This window comes from Anopheles gambiae, chromosome 3 (genome assembly GCF_943734735.2).
Source record: "Anopheles gambiae chromosome 3, idAnoGambNW_F1_1, whole genome shotgun sequence".
Lineage (NCBI taxonomy): Eukaryota > Metazoa > Arthropoda > Insecta > Diptera > Culicidae > Anopheles > Anopheles gambiae.
The window spans coordinates 68,587,077-68,604,721 of NC_064602.1; the positions used below are offsets into that span (position 1 = coordinate 68,587,077).

General features: G+C 44.5%; 1 protein-coding gene across 3 annotated transcripts in view; it reads left to right on the top strand.

Annotated features, from left to right (window-relative positions):
- Positions 1-17,645, top strand: part of LOC1278859 (serine-rich adhesin for platelets) — a 61,732-nt gene that overhangs the window by 7,460 nt on the left and 36,627 nt on the right. The window contains exons 2-3 of one of the 3 annotated variants that reach the window (XM_061661929.1): positions 13,255-13,324; positions 14,419-15,237. The gene's annotated coding sequence lies outside the window, so the exon portion shown is untranslated. The remainder of the gene's footprint in view (positions 1-13,254; positions 13,325-14,418; positions 15,238-17,645) is intronic. The other 2 variants (XM_061661928.1, XM_061661930.1) reach the window with 2 other exon arrangements.

Genomic DNA, 17,645 nt, shown 5'->3' on the forward strand with positions numbered 1-17,645 from the left:
GTTGTCAGCGAGCTCTTGATTGCCGATCGAGCCCGCTCTGAATCTATTGTACAATCAAGCTCGTTCGTTATTGGCGGCTTTATTGGAAGCCCAGCCAATAAATTTAACAGCCAGCAGCCCGGGAAAAGGTTGTACTAAAAATCGATCAATCGATCACACGGTGGTGTGGCGAATCTCGTCGTTGCTGGTTTCGTTGCGTTTGTGACGAGATGAGACTGTACTTTCGAATGGACAAAACAAAAAGGGGTACACCTCGCGAGTGGGCAGAAATCATTCGTCGACAGTCAGACACACGATACGATGGGAGCGGGGCAGGGCAAGAGTAACGAGCGATTTGGCTGGCACTGGCAGCCCAGGCCCAGCGTTAGAAAGTGATCGTAAACGGTTCGAACGACTATCGGTGTGCAATATTGGTGAAAATGGGTCTCCCAGTGGGGTAGTGAGACGGTTTCTAGTTAATAAATACGTTTTTGCCCCTCTTAAAGAGCTTTAATCAGTGCACAGAGGCTGCCGATTGCCGTTTCGTGGTTTGAAAGTTCAATTGTGGAAGTAATGCGATGTATGAATGGTGCAATTGACCAAATATTAGGCTTTGAATTGGTTCTTTAAATTGAAGTGCATTTTGAAGTATACAAAATATCAATCAAAAGTCATTTGCATATTTTTAGGCACCAAAAGTTCGTTATGGTTATATTTTAGAACAAATTATGTTTAAACTATGTTTAACATGACATTTTCTATTTTTAATTTGGCCGTTTGCAGCTCTGTACTCTTCTTAGTCGTTGTATGTATTTGTCATTTTCATGGCAATCTGAAAAAGGTATAACAAATAAGAGATAATCTTCTTTATATCAAAAATCTTCTCAACGCCAAACGTGACCATCTCCAACAAATCCCAATCCAATTGCCTATTCCGGAAGGGCTTCTCGCGATACCTTTCAGTTTACCAACTTTTAGCAACGATCACCCCATAATCACTCCCTCGCGAACGTGACCAGCTTTTCATGGATACACGACAAAAAAAAACCCGTAATCTTATTACCCAGCCAGCTTCTTCCATGTTGTACAGCGTTTCGTGTCGATTTTTTGTTGCCAAAGCTCTGCCAAAGTTGCCCGAATTTATGTAAGCAACACAGATCGTGCCCAGTGTGAAGTAGTGAAACGCGGGCAAGATTTACAACATAAACAGAGGAAAGGGAAAAAATCAGACAAGAAAACAAACAAGCCTCGCGCAACGATGCTGGCGCAGGGCAAACAGAACACTTCACGAATCAATCATGCTTCAATTTAACTTACCCGTTCCGCACACACCCTTCGTGTTCGGCTTTTTTGCCTTTTGGGAAAGCTTTCCTTTGATTGGACGGATTTTTCCAACCAACACTTTCAATTTTCATCCGCGTTACATAAACATAAACACATAAATCGTGATCCCTCACGATCGCGATGGGCTTGATTGCAAAATTCGTCTACGATCGAGACACGATCCGTACCCCGATAGCGAAACTGATGTGACTGTGTGTGTGTGTGATGGGTGGAAAAGGCGAATAGCTAATTACGCCCCGAAAAACGTTTTGTGGAAAAAATAATCACCCTCAAGTGACTCATCCGGTTCGATGTTCGTGTGATCGTTTTCTGCATTTTTGAGGGATCGTCATGGTTTTTCCACCGTCTCATCTCCATCGCCATCGATCGTGATTTGAATTGGTTTATCCACACACGCTCCACCGGAAGTATTTAAAGGTTTTCCCTGCCGGAGGGGCTTGCCCATACCCCACAACTCAGTTGGGTGGTTGCAAAAATTGCGTAAACTTGCGTGCTGTAATACTTTGGCATCATCGCTATTGGGTTAAGCACTTTTTCTGTACAAAGGCCGAGGAAAGAAAAAGGGTATTACCATCGGGGGGAGGAACAAAACGGCTAGCTCCAATACTTCAATTCGCTTCGCCCAATCGAACTTTAATTAATTCGAGTTTGATGTTGCATCGCCGACTTTCGCTCCACCACCAAGGGAAAAGTGAACCCTCCGACCAACCACAAGCTGGAATCAAGTTGGGTCAGCTTGGAACGGTTTGGTTGGTAGTAATTATTTTTTTTTTTTTTTGTTCGCCTCTAACAGTTTAACAACAAACATTAGTAACTTTATCGTAACACAGATTACAGGAGCGATTAATTGCATATGATTAATGATAGCTTACGTTTACAGAACAACAATCGTAACAGATTTTCGAGTTAGTTCCACCTGTTACAGATTAAACGATGGAATATTAAACTCGTTTTGATACTTGTTAAATCTTAAAAATAATTTCATGGTGCGTTATATTCTGTAATTAGAATCATAAGATATCAAGCACTATTTTATTGTTTTGACAAACGAGTAAAGAGTATCATACTAAAAATAAAATAAATTAATAAAAACAAACTCTTTGAAGACCAGGTTTTCTTACTAAAATTTTCTAAAAATGATAAGAACCAAGAATTAGTAACCCTAAACATATAAACCTAGACTAGACGTTGAACGAATGAATCAAAGTAGTAAATAATAGTGTACGAAACATAAATATATTAAAGGACACTTTTTCCTTTTTAAGTGATTTAAGTTTAAGATTTAAGATTTAAGATTTAAGATTTAAGTGAACCTCTTTCCTTTTTTATTCTGCTTAAACTTAAACTCTTCTTGTCGTACGATGAACCCTCTCCATCTCATTTAGATCCCTTCTGCAATCAAATTATCGACAGCTGGGAAAACAACATCAGCAAGCGTAAGAAAAACATAAACAATCATCTCGAGCGTTAGCTTTTCTCCTCCCTCACATTCTCTCCTTTTATCTCTCCCTCTCTCTCTCTCTCTTTCTCTATCTTTCTCTTGTTCGTAAAAACTGTTCATAGAACTTACTTCCATTCAGACACGTTTGCCTTTGCCACTTCCTTCGTCAAACGATTAACTGAAGTGATACGAAGCAAGCATTAGCCGAAGAAAAGCGTACTAAGGAAATTATTCTGCATCACTGACCGGAGCTGCATCGCACAGCTCCATCTCCCGGAAGAGATACAAAAGAAGCAGAAGAAGAGAAGGCTGCTTGTGTCGAGTAGTCGGTTGGAAGCCAAGGTTCTATAGAATTTTTGTCCGGAAGGTTTGCTTTTGCCTCGTAACGAGATATTGCACCGTGACGCTATAAAAGATGAAGAGCACTAGGAAGAAGTAACTTATGCTAGCTTCAACATCGCACGTCACTCCAGCCCCAGCCTCTATGTGATAAGCGAATGTGAAAGGCATTAGAACGAACGCGAGGGACAAACCCTTTGGACGAAGAAGGCAAATAAAAGCACTGGTGATGGGTGATAAAAGAACTCGGAAGTAAACGGTATGCATTTTTCATGCGACGCTCTCCAGCGGCCAACGTTCTGTGCGGGAGCTGGAAGTGTGATAGCGTGCCGGCCAGCAGTGTGCCGACGTTAAGCTTCGCTGCCCAATTGCATCGTGTATGAGCTGCTTTTTTAGGTTAGACAGTTGGATGGGAAGTGTATGCTTTTTTCTTTCTATTTCTGTGTGCCCGCTAAACGGGCATTGTTGCGCCCGGGTATGTATGGTGGACAGGTGAGTGAGGAAGATAGTGGAAGGAAAAGGTGCACACGAGATGAGATGTGCAAACACACAAACACCCATGCCGTTGGAAGCATGCATTTGATCACGAGTGCCTGCACCAACGCTGTGCGGTGATAGCGTGGATATATGATGGCAAAAGATGGTCTGTAGATTGGAATGGTGACAAGGTGAAGCTGTAGCAACTCTGCTGGTGGAGCAAAAGGTAGCACAGCTTTGTGATAATATGCAAAGATAACGTGCACGGATGAACTGTAGGGGCATATTCCGAGGCAATTTCGCTACACTTCTTTCCATTGTGTCAAAATGTCCGAGAAGATGCTGTGCTCAGTGTATGGCGTGTTGTTAGAGCACTTTGCCAGTGTTTAACCATTTTGTCACGTGCTCGTATCTCTGGCTGTACAGGGGACTAGGGTGAGGGATTTGCGGAGGAAGCGATACTCCGTCAGGATGGCGTAGATTGTATGTGTCCGTTTGGAAAAGATAACTGAACATGATAACTTCAATTCAAGTGTTTGTTTGGTATTTTAGTTTGATGGATTTGAAGATATACAGCATTTTGGAATTGAAGCATATACATACTAAGGCTGTTATGAATACATCTTCGTTGTTCTATGTTTTAAGTAGGCGTGAAAGTTCCTATAGGAGCTAAATAATTCTAAAAGTACCTAAGACTGAATAGAATATCAATAATTCCATCAGTTTCCTATGTCTCTAAGCTTTAATATGAAAATTAGGGACTTATAGAACTGGAGAAGAGTACGAGATTATCGAATAAATTTAATAGAAATTGGGATCCGATAACTATTTGTAATGCCTTCACCCACATATGTTCTTGATCCCACTAGAATCAATATTGAGTTTGTTTAGTTCCTGTATCTGAATATGCATTTAAACCAAGATCGTCATCCAGAACTGCCGATGATGATAGATTTCAGACTCAGAAGAATATTTCAGAATTAGAATTAGAAACAATACTACAACACTAGTACTATGGGATTAAGTTTGAAGAACATTGAATTTACACATCGATTTTACTCTTTTTCAGTGCTAAAGTGTTTCCGAATGTCTGTGGCGAGGGTACGTCATTGAAAATACACTTGACATTCCAGACAGTAATGTTATTTTAGATATTTCTAGCAAGAAGTAAGATAGACCTCAGATTCATGGAGAGTGATTTCTGAATTTCCAAAATGATCAGTCTAGTAGATCTCAGCACTCCACTCCCATCGTTAGTCAATCTTATTCGGCGCACGCTTCACAACATGGATCAATATTCAACACTGTCCTTGTGTTTTGATTGTGCCTTTAATTGATTCAATCTCATTCCGCAACCTCTAGCTGTTCCACTTGAACAACATCTTTTTGGATCATTTTCACAATGCCACTGGCTGCGAAAGTGGCTGCTTGGCTCACTCGCGGACTTTTCCGGCAGGAATTGCAAAAACGACGACCCACACAACACCCACTAAAGACAACATCTCACTCAGTACAGAAGAGCGCACAGGTTTATGCAACATCATTTCGCATGTTCGGTGCAAAACACATCATGGCCAAACTTTCAATTATCGCACTGGTAAACCGTTGCCACCCAGACAGCGGGTTGGTTAAGATGTGCGGATCCGTGCTACTTGAAGCTTTAAAGTGAAATTGATCCACACACACATGTACGGTATCTACCACTTAGCAACATTTTTCGTCGTTCGGAGGTTGTACAAGCTGTTACATTTTCTCGCGTCTTGCCAATACGTCTTGAGTCAGCGGAGAGAAGATTTGGTGAAAATTACCTCGCGACCACTGCCAGCGCTACCTCAAGGCAAGGGGGCTTTATGGTAGCAAGACAGCGTGTTTCGTGTGCATATGCGTCCACGCATCTCTGTACGATTTTTCATCTCACCCTCCTTGAAGCGATTAGCGAACAGAGCTCGTATGGTGGAAACAATCTGCGTTTTTCAATACGGATCTACTGAAGCTACCAGATCGCTTACCGGTTAATGAATTGCATTGTTCGCAGCGCCAGAGCGGCTCCGCTTATCACGTACGGTAGCTAAACAAGTGCATGCTGCATGTACGCGCGAGCTCCATGCTCCATGGTTGCAGGGCAGATGGAAACGTTTATGATTTCACCGCCCCGCCATCACCACGCCCGCGTGTGCTTAGGGTACACGCGGCTCGCGAGTGCCATCCGCACACGTTCGTGGCAAGATGTTTCCAGCTCGGTGCGTTTGCGATAGCGTGGTGATGGTGATGTGCGCACTGCCGGGAAGAGGGCAGGCAGGAGACCATCCGGTCGAATGCGCACTGCACTGTCCCGATCCGGTGGATGGATATTCCACCCACAACCCTACAGCACACCGTACAGCACTGTTCGAACATTATCGAACGGTTAATGTGCAGCATGTGTGCTATCGTTTGAGAGGTTTTTTCCTCCACTGTTCGTTTTGTTTCGTTACTGGCGCGGTTGCAATTTTCGCCGTGCCGATAGAGAGCTCACAGCTTAGGGTCTCGGGGAGAGGATGATGCTGTGAGGTTGGAAAAGGGAGTTCATTATGTGCAAGATTGCATGCCTGATGGGAGACCATATTTTGCTTCACTAAAGAGTAGCAGCAACAGCAGCAGCAGTTCGTTTTAATGGGATGAGTAACAGGCCGCCGAGTTGTTGCTGTGCAGTATGAGCATTGTGCCATTGAGACGGAAGGGCGTAAGGCGGAAGGTTTGTTTGCCTTTTCGGCTCACCCGGTTTTTCTTCGGCTCGACACACGCCAAACACTCGAAACACGTAATTGTTTTCCGAACGAGGGTGTGTTTGTGAGTGTTTTGTTTCCGCAAAGAATGGAGAGGTGCGATGTTCTGCACTTGAACTGGATGTGGGGCGATTAAAGTGTAAATAAACCATAAGTGTTTCATAATCATCATTTGGAGGGTGTTCATTAACGTGTTTAAGCCCTTTTGAAATGACAAAACAGTACAATTAATACTCTAACACGCTGAAATATCACGTTTTTATTGGAAATTAAAACATACCATCCAAGTAACAGTGAGCTTAAAAATACATTTAACAGCACCATAATAACAGCGACCGTGTGGTGTCGCGCCATGTGCTGATGCCGTTACAATGTAGACCGTGCGATCGAATCTAGTTTGGGAACGGTAGGGAGGAAGGTGTTTTTCTCCGTTACTAAAACACACTACTCTTGTCGTCAATTGATTCATTGCCATATAAATGTCACACATTTTCACCCGACTATTAAAAGTATGTTACTTTGCCCCCGTAAAACACCCATCATCTTGTTGTCAGCAGAAGAGGGGCGTGCGAACACGTTTGACCACTTTATATGGCCAGGAGAAATGGAATTGAGTCTGCTTTATTATACGTGGTACAGCTTTTTTTTTCTACAGCAGTAAGATACTAATCGATACAAGTTATTCAAGCTCTGATGATGGTGTACGGTGGTATCTCTTATCGCTGTCAAAATGTTCACCATTTGCTTGCTATCGTACCATCCCCATCCCCACGTACAAACATGCACCTTCGATTAGCAATTGCGTTTTATTGCCGCTAGTTTGCAATTTGCAGTGGCATGGAAATAGAAAGAAGTTGTAAAGATGGCTAATGAAATAGGGAAATAAATGCAAACAGTAAACTGTTGCGAACGGAACGCTCATCAACACCTCACGAGGGTAGGTTCGGGCTGCAAGTTGCACTGTTCCAACGGCACTTGAGAAGCTAACTGCTGTTGAAATGTGCAAAACTTCACCACACACTATTGAACATCTATTCACAAGAGCCTTGGCTCAATATGGCTGACCGAAATGGTGCCAATTTAACCTTTAAGCTTCATCTCTTTGAAACTCTCGAACGTTGCACGAAAGGATGCTACTTTTCCAGTACTGGTACTGTTGTTTTCCCAACCCCAAGAGGGCGCACTTGCATTGAACCATCAGTCTAAGACCCATCAAACTGTTCGGTTGAAGAATGCGCCGGGCTTGAAGCCGTGCGCAAGGGAAGTGATTGTCATGATAATTGGCATCGCGAACGCTTAGTAAGGGAAGATTGTGCCTGTGTGTTGTTTCGAGACACATTGTTGCCCGTTGAGGAAAATTTACATTCCCGATCGTGCACTTATCGATGTTTACTAGCTTCTTCCGGGTGAGGAGCACAAAAAAAAACTCCTCTCTCGTTACAGTATGCAACCATTGTGAGAGTCATTGAACGCTTAAATTGGCTGAATCGGCTGCAAAAGGGTTAACATGTGTGTATGTGTTTATTTGGTGAGCTGGCAGAGAGGAATGCTGAACTGTGGCGTACGCTTTTTCTACGGCTTCTCGTTTGGTAAACAAATGAAACATTCTATCGCATTGTTGGCTTAAGTTGGGCCGTAAGAATAGGCGGCTTATGGGCATGCTGGGCAGGATTTAAAGAGTGTTTGCAGTATACAAACATGCTCCAATGGTTGATTTTGAGAATGTTGCTTTCAATAAACTCTTAACCGTATGGCACAACATAATTCAAGCGAAGAATGAATGATTTTTCAAAAATTGTCTAGACAATGTAATTAAGTTGTTTAACAAATTGTAATAAAGAGCCAGCAAAAAAATAGCAAACCTAGAACAAAAACAGGCACCCAAACCCTTTGGCTTGTCATTCATGATTCCCGGTGACATTCGCCACACAAGGGCAGGAAGCGACGCTTTTAAAGGCATAAAACTATATAACCCAAGCACCTGCCGGAAAGCAGAGGTTCAACAATATTAATCTCATAAATCAGGCAGCAAAAAACGGAACCCCTTCAAACCCTTTCTGCTGCTCCGAGTGTGTTCAACCTTCACGACGCCCGTGCTCGACCTGCTGTGCCGGCATTTATCGATATTTTCCTGCGCTTTCCACCTGCCACCGGAGTTCTCATTCTCATTCATGCTCTCAGCATAATTCCATCGGCAGGTACCGTACGCGTCCCATACCTCAGTTCCCAAAAGCAAACCCAAAACACCATCGAGTCGGACCCCTTTTCCGTACGGGTTGCTACGGGTGTTTGTTTACACTTTGCCCTTCGCCTAGGCAACGCTGCAGTGCACGCAGGGGTAAGGTTATGTGTCCCGTAACGCCACAAATCCCCTTCCGTCACAGCCTGGGTTGTGCTGAAGTTCTGTTGGCTTTTGCGGACCTTTGGCGTTGACTGCGGAATGTTGTATTCACCAGCTTTTTTCCTTCTAATGAACGTTCTTCTTCTTCTTTTTGTCCCATAGTAAATGGAAGGACAGCTAATCCGCGTTCAGGTGAAAAAGCATTATAGAAAATGCCCGCGGTGTGTGGTACGTGTGGTGTTTTTTCCCCTCTTATTTCTAGGGCTTGTCTCCGGTTTCCGCCTCAGGCCTGGAACTTGCTTGGAACTCTGACACTAAAACCCACGGCGATGACGTACCCTGCCACTGTACCGTGTGTGCAAAATCGAAGTCGCAAAGCCTCGAGCAGATGCTCCGCCGCATATCAACCTTTGGGTGCCTTTAATACGCTTATAAATCCAGTTCAATAACCTGCAGCCAGAGCCCCTATGGGGTGGGCCGCTATGAGCTAGGTACGAGTAAAGGGAAAAAGGGGGAAAACAAAACTGTAATGCGGGAGACTTTCTTGGGTCTCTGGTTGGGGTGAAAACTTGCTCGAAGCAGCAACAGCAGCAGCAACAGCGTCCACCAAAACCGGTTATGGGCAAGAAGTCGCCTCCAGGTTTTGCTGGTTCCATTTGCAAAGCGCTCTCATCGTCGTTTCGGATGGGGGCAGCTCAGACGCTTTTGGAGAGAATCGCGGTCCAGAGATTGCTCTGTGAGGTTCTGGAGGTCTTGCTTACGTTTGCCGAGTGCCGTTTTGCTGCTTTTACTTGTGTCTGGGGCGTTTTAGGGGTGGCTTTGGGGTATAGTTGGAATTACACCTTCGAATGGCAAACGTTGTGTTCTTCTGCCACGGGAACCTCTGGTGGTTTGAAGCCAGTTCTTTCACACTCACACACACAAACGAAGAAGACGGTAGAAGACGCTTCAATGCCGCCCACGTTCTCGTCAGTGACCCACTTTTCCAGGCGGACCAGTGTTTCTCTCCGGTCGATGAATGAAGGAAGTACATTCGAATTTGAACGTTTTGTGTCGCGGCGGATCGAGAATGCGTCGAGTGGCGCGAGGCTTCGTGGCTCTGATCCAGGAATCGATGGCCAACGTAGAGTGTCAGCACAGCACACACCTCTACGGTGTTAATGCGCTGTCATCGTAAATGTCATGAAGAAAATGGTGGTAGTAGTGGGATGTTGTAACTAGCGGTACTGCGGATGAGTCTTCAAAGCGGCTGAAGTTGAAATAGAGTCGTAGGAGTAATTGAACGGATTTTACCTCTGTCACCTCTCGCTGGCTCCGGTGGTTAAGGTTGTTTCTGGTTTGTGGCGCCTCCAACGCGTTTTCAATGAACTAGTTTTGTGATGGTTGGTGATGTATTACATTTCTTGAAGTGCGATAGCTTCTTCTGATTGTTTGATGTAGACCTACATTTGACTGCTCTACTTCATTGCTGCAATAAAACGGCAAATATTGATTACCAAATCGCCGACACTAACAGTAACTGTTTGTAAATTCGATAAACTAAACAAATGTTATACAAATAATTTCAAAACATACATCATGCAGCAGCATTTTCATCATGCATTTGTAGCTTTCGATACCCATTTCGCCGCATAGTTTATGACTAACGATAGCAATTGCACGATACTTAACCCTCCATGTAAGACTGTGGTTTTGGGGTTTTGACTCATCCCATCGCACGACGCCATTTTTGTGGTCGCCGACAAAGTGTATCGTTTACTCACGCAAACTCCAAGGTCCCATTCAGTTTGAAAGATACCTTTGAAGCATCAAGCAGTGATCGGGCCTATGCTACATTAAATGGGGAGCACACTGCCGGGCCCCGCAAAGCGTAAAGATGCACTCTGGATCGTTGTTGGAGCGGAACCATCAGAAAAAGAATGGAGCCCCGTCGGGGATGGCCCGTAGAAGTTGGCCCGCTGTACTGCCGGCAGAAGAAGTAGCAAAGGCTGGCAAGAAGAGACCGTTCGATTTATGTTGTGTTTGTGTGTGGTTTTTTTGCAGCCAAAGCAATGGTACAGTTGAAGCGTACACCACTTTTCTAGCAGGGAAATGAGGTGAAACTGAGTCTGGGGCAATCGCCATTTTGTTGGATCGTTCTTGCGTGTTGGAATGGAGCGTACGGAAGAATGAAGATCTTAATCAGCCCGCGAGTTCTTGGGTCTGTAGCGCCGGTGTTGAAAGTGCCGGGAGCATTCATCCACCTCCAACTGTAGTAATGAGCCAATAATTGTGGTTCTTTTCTTACTGCTTTGCTAGCTAAAGAAAGCCTAGGAACCACGATCGCACACGATCTTTTATGTCGTAGAACTGAACTTTGTGAAGCCAGTTTGAAAGTATTCAGTCTGATCGTGACGTCTCAACGATCACGTTGGATCTGATGGTAAAATGGACATGCGAGGATTTCGTCTATAACTCGGTTCTCGTGATTCGGAGTTGCTGTTCAAGATGTACAAAATATCTAATCTCAATAATGAAATTTAAATCTTGGAAATACTTGATCATATTGAAAAATTTAGAACCTTTAGTTTGTAAATAAAATAATCCTGAAATTCCGCTCATATATCTTCCGACTCCAACAGGTACGGGAAGTTACTCACTGTTTAATCCCACAAGACTAGACCCATTTCATCAATTCATGTTACTCCTCGAACAGTCTGTTTACACAGATGAAAAATCGATCATTCTCAAGTGGGTACCGTGTCGTGTTGAAATTTATCCAATCTATTACCACAACAACTCTGCTCCTCCCGCCCCCTAAAACAACCCGCTTTGTGTCTAATTTTCGCCATCTACAAGCTAGCTAATCGCGAGAATGCGCTCTCTTAAACAAATAAAACCATATACCACACGAAACACGACAGTGGCGACAAATGGCTTGGCAGTTCCGTTTTCGCTTCGCGTTTGGTCCTATCGATCAAACCGGACGGTCGGCGTTCAGTCGTCACGCAAACTTCCAGCGCCCCATCGGCCAGACAGACTTGATGTCGCGGGTTGTTTAGATAGCACGCTATCGCACGTTTATCGTATCGGATGAGCAGTGGTAGTCCACTCAAGCTGGCATAACAAATCGCTTACGAACATGATGTTCAGGAGAGGCAATCTCTGATTTATGCTGCGGCTATTAATGAATTGTCGCTCATCGTTTGTTGAATGGTGGCGGATAGAAGAAAGACGAGCCGTGTTGGTTGGAGTTATAAACAACTTAAGCAAAGCGTCACTAGCATTCGCCGAGTTTGTGAAAAATTGGCTTTCCAGGGCGTATTTTCGAGTACAGTGCTGCAGCAGCTATCGACGATGGAAGGTGAAATATGAGGCAACGATACCGCACTGTGAGCACACAAACACGCTCACGCCATCAGCCATATTTTCATGGTCGCGGTCGCGATCGGGGCCAAAACTTGCCGATGAAGCATGTTTGCTATGCTACAAAAAGCGTGCCACAGTTTGACGCACACATCAGAGCAGCGCAGTGGCAGCAGTACCACTTGAAACAGTTCCAACTCCAAACTCCCCCCATCCAGACGTTGCGTTGTTTCTCTAACACACGAGCCCCGCGGCATGCCACACCGTTTTGCGATCATGTGTGGCGGGAAGGAACTGCGGTCGCAGCGGTAGGTCAATGAGTTAAAACGAGCAGTTATTACCAGCTGGCAGGATGACGGACCGCGGACCGCACGCTGACGTACAGCACACGACGTTGGCTGGAAAATTTCTCCTGACGTAGCTTGTTTTTCATCGTGATCATTCGCTTTTCGGTTTGTTGGCAAGACGCACAAAAAGTGTGCGTTTTATAAACGATGCTTTAACGTTTTGCTCGAGAGCTTTGTGCGGCGGGCGGAGAAGAGGTCCGCCGAAGTTGAACACAGAAAGGAAAATATAATAAAATTTTAACAATTTTTTGTGTGCTGTTGGTCGACTAACACAACTGCTCGTGATTCACTGTTGCTACTGGACATGCAACGAACATGGTTTGCGTTTGTGAGTTTTTGGCCATTATTGGGTATGCGAAACCGAATGAAATCGGTTCCTCTAGCGAGGAGGTTTGCGTTTTAGTCGTCATTAATCGGGTGCACGGTGGCTTTCTAATGAGCTACGGTGGTCACGGGATGACCAGTTGGGCCGGAAAGTTAGATTTGTGTGCCGAAATCATCCGGTAGCGCTGGGAAGAAGATGCAACCTTTGTGTGTGTGTGTGCGGTTGCATAACCTGTGGGCATAATTTTGCGTCTGCGATTATATCGAGATAGATGGGTTTTGGGGATGGTTGATAATTTAAAATTGAATTAACTGTTGAAAGCGAAAAGAGTTACGAGTGGGCAACATGATTAATGAATCATCATGGTTCGGTGCGTTAATGTCTTGGGAAGATTTAAACTAAATGTAAGATCTCCTGTACCCAAATGAAGCTTTGGCTAGGCTTAAACACAATTCCAAGATCTCTTGAACGCGCTACACACATCTTGAATCTCTCCACAAAAATGTTTGTACTAATGTTTGTTTGTTTTTCTCCCTTTGCTTCTTCCACAGAACCTGCAGCGAATTCGCAATGGAATGATATCTTCGAGCGAGAACAACACATACATCAGCATAAATTGATGTACAACACGTCCAATAAAATTTCGAACCTATTTTCTCACCCCCGAAAACCCTCTCCCGGCACAAAAACGTACACCCTTATGCGTATTTGCATGCCAATAACAGTAAAAAACAGCAACATCAACTGCTCCATCCAACGCAATCATGCATTAAAGCCACTAGCGTTCGCGCGTACGAATAGAAATGTGTATGTATGTTGTTGCTAATTAAATTTCAATTCGCATCAATTTTTTGCGCGATACGCGGGCGCCGCTTGGATTAAAATCAAAATAATAATAAAGGGAAAAGCGTCGGTAGGAAAGTGTTGATGTTGGTGCTGTGTTGTGTGTACTGATGCCGTTTGTTGGTGCTGATGCTGCTCTTGCTGCTGTTGCTGATTCGCCCATATGAACCTTCCTTCGCGCGAATGACGTTAGTTGTGTTTCTTGGAAGATTTCAGTGCACACAAATGTAAAAAAAGTGCCCAGCAATAAAACCGCGTTGCTCCCACTCACACCCACACTCATCAAACCTCGCGGTGAGGGTCGGGTGGTAACATTTAATTCCTAAAAAAAATCACTGTTATTTTGAAAAGTGAATCAGTTTGCCATTCCCCCTGGCGAACCCCGGCTTGTAGCCCAGATTTCCCCACCACGTGCACGTGTGCTTTCGGTGTTTTGTTGTTTTGCTCTTTCTTCTGGCCAAAGCCCAGCTACGGTAGAGGTTCCTTTCGCAGGCACTCTTTCTTGCAGCGCAGGGGCAATGTTTCTGTCGGTGTGGTTCCGGTTCGCCGGTGACGTCTTCATTGCCGGCTAGTTTGCAAAAGGGCTTGAGCTTGATGGAAGGCAACAGGCAAAGCATAAAACCCTCGAATTGATTCTCTTTAGCTTCGGTTGATCAACGTGCGATCGTCTCGTTCTGTCGTGAATCCCTCCGGGGAGGGAAAGGAGAACTGCTGTAGAACGGTGGAAGAAGTGGCTTCTTCACGGCGCCCGGTTTTTTTGACCGAGCAAAAGCTTCACCAGTTTATGGTGTTTTTCCTTCCACACCGAACCACAACGATACGATGGTTTTTCATTTATTCTTTTTTTTTATTCCTCGTTGGTTACACTACAGAAGACTAAACAGTGCAGCGACGAGAGAGCAGTAGTAGTGGTGGTTGTGCCGGGTTGTAGAGTTGGTAGTGTTTTGTGGCCACCTGGCAGATGCAGGCTTGTCGAGCCCGTACCGAGCCCCGCACGGATCAATAGCGGTGAAGTGTGAAATATCGGAATCGGCCGAATGGAAAACGCACCACCAGCCGACGACGGTGGTGCCTACCTGCGCTCCAATCGAGGCCAACGGGAGTTTTAAGAGTGTGTGCAGGTGTGTGTGCGGCATATAGGAGTGTTCGTTCGAGTCCGTGGTTACGTTGGGGGTGCGTTTTTGCCACTTGGGTTGGGCCGTGAAGAGCCTGCACCAGTAGTGCTCAAGTACGTGTATACGTGTATTGTGATTGTGAGGTGTGCATGGAAAAATACAAAGTGTAATTGATAAATGTAGGCTTGGGCTCCACCCTCCTCCGCCTCTTTCCCCCATTGTAGTGTGGAAAAACGCCCAAATGAAAAACCACCCAGAATAGTGCAGGGCAGTAGTAGTGGTGGGCGTATGTGTGCGCGTGTATTTTATTCTTCTCTTCTGTTTTGTGTAATTTCCCAACCGTGTTCTGCATGCGTTAGATTGTTCCAGTGTGTGAAGGCGGAGTGTTGTTTTTTATATATATTTTTTTTTGCTTAATTCGGTATAATTTTCCACCCACCCTCTCGACCGTGGGTGGTGCAATTTAAAGCGGCTCTGAAGAACTGGGAAAGAATCGGTGTGTTTGTGTGGCCCAAATCGGCTGCGAGCGGAAACATTCTCCCGGACGGAAAACGGAAACTTCATCAAACCGCCAAGGTAAGAATACATATTTTCTCTCGTTTTGCATTTATTATAAGCTCAATTGCATGGTGTATGTTCAGGCTCTCTATTCCAAGCTCAGTTTTAATGATGAAAAATCCGTCAAAATATTTTAACGACGCTGGTGCAAGCTAATTGATTGGACGGTCTCGGACCTACCTTTCGCGCCAGGCGTAACGTTACGTAGCGCTGCACCCACGAAGGTCCAAAAAGAGTATATATTTTTGTTATAATTAACCGTTCGATTTGCTTTGATGATTATCGAACAGCTGCAGAGAGACAGAGAAAGAGAGAGAGAGAGAGAGAGGAGAAAAACAGTAAGTTTTCCCCCATTTGCGCGTTACCTCATAGGAGGTGTGAGTAGGGAAAATGATTAAAACTTTTCATTAGATTACATCAATCAGAGGACGAAGAGAAGCAGCGATCATGTTTTGGGTTGTGTTGGTTGCCACAGAAACTGGGAAGAAATTGTGCAATTATTTATTTGTGCTCCTTTGTTACTTAACCGCTTTATAATTGTTGAAACTGTCAATTAATCAATCAATTGATTGGAATTGAGGATTGCTATTTTGAATATTTTTGCAGCTTATGATGCAATGATACAACTTCTCTATTAATGTTGATTAAACTTTAACTGTCCATACAAAATTTAATCAACTAATGTTGTGCCCGCATGTTCGATCGTCTCCCTTGCATGATCATTCGAACAGAATGTGATGTAAAAGTTTTATTGTCCCGCGCGTTTAGAGCCGTATTGAATGCTCCCACCCTGATGGGTGTGGCCTTTTTCCCCAACGCTTCGGGACGTTCGATGAGCATTCCGACATTCTTCACGATTCATAACAAGCCACCTTCATGCCCTTCCCACGCACACACACATGTCTAGAACATGTTTGTTGCACTGTTCAACCCTCTGCCTCGCTGAATATGACAATCGATGGTATGTGCGCCGGTGCGGTTAAGTCCATTTGTTGTACGGCATTGTGTAGTGATCATTTCCTCCATCTCTACATCGAAGCCAAAGGCGGGTGCGGGAAGGAATGTCATGTTACGCCGATGCACAGCTTTGTCCCTCGCGAATGCACTCGCGCAGGAGGAACACGTCGATGAAACTGTACCGAAGCCTTGTTTATCTTCTGTGTTGCAAAATGAGACAGCGGAAGGTTTCGTGCACTGTACACTGGAGGGGTGCGGTCCCGACACACTGTGTTCTCCCATGTTGATTGATTGTCCGTAGCGCGTAGCGGTGTGGGGTAAGATGTTCTTGATATGTACAAAAGCTTAACAGAGCTGTGGGTGCTCGGGTGCATGATACTAATAATCATGGGGCAACCAACACCACCACCAAGCAGCGAAGAAGAAGTAGTAGTGATTGAAGTTGATCAGCATCAATTTGCCGGGGTAGTGTGTTGTTTGTTGTAGGGTCGTTCTGAATCTGGTCAACCCGGCATGCGACTGAAGGTCAAACTAAATGGGTGAGAAGGAGAGCAGCGACTGCGACTGGTCGTGGAATCGGTCAATGTGTGTTCAAGTGGGCGCAGTGTAGTAGCCATGTTCACACAATCGACTCACTAGCATATGTGTGGGGGATATGGAATCAATCAATGTAGTAGAGATTGGCCGACGGTGGTTTCGCTACCGTGGGTTTACTATAATGGAGCATGATTTTATCGAACCCTAAATGGAATCACGGATGCATGTTGTGACCGAAGAGATTCATTATACATGCGGTCTATTTTGGTGGATATTCTAAAAATTGAGATATATCTTTTGATTTGAAAAACTGGGCGAAATATGAACATTCAATTCCGTTCATAAAGATTATTATTCTAACAAGACGAATCTTACATAGTAGAATAGGAATAAGTTTTTTCCCATTATATTCAAGTGTATCCAGACTAGATTAGAACCCACAACCTCCGATCAAGAAGAACAAGAACTTAACCACTGATTTATTGCGATGCATTGAATTTGAGCCTTGTATTTTGCCATTTAAACTGAGTTTATACCGATTTTTCGTATAAAATCATAATCTATTAGTCTTGCCTCACAAAACTCTTAATTCAATACTTCAATCCTCAACAAAGACTAACCAAGACTTCCTGCTGATGTTTTTCAACTAAAAACAAATTTTATAGACCTTTCAACAAACAGCATACTTATGCAAATTGTATCCTGCATTTTCTGCTGCACTGTATCAGCGGTCTCTCTGCTCCACCAATGGGTAGAGCACCACCGTGAAGGTCAAACCAAAAACAAGTGGTGAGAACCCCAGCACGCGGACCCCTCCTGTTGTGTGCAAAATGGTCAAACCGGTTGAAAAATCGCCACCGAGCGCCTCAGGGCCATCCGACGGGTGTTCGGCCGGCCCGGGAACAATTGCCCCGAAAGATGTGCAACCAGAG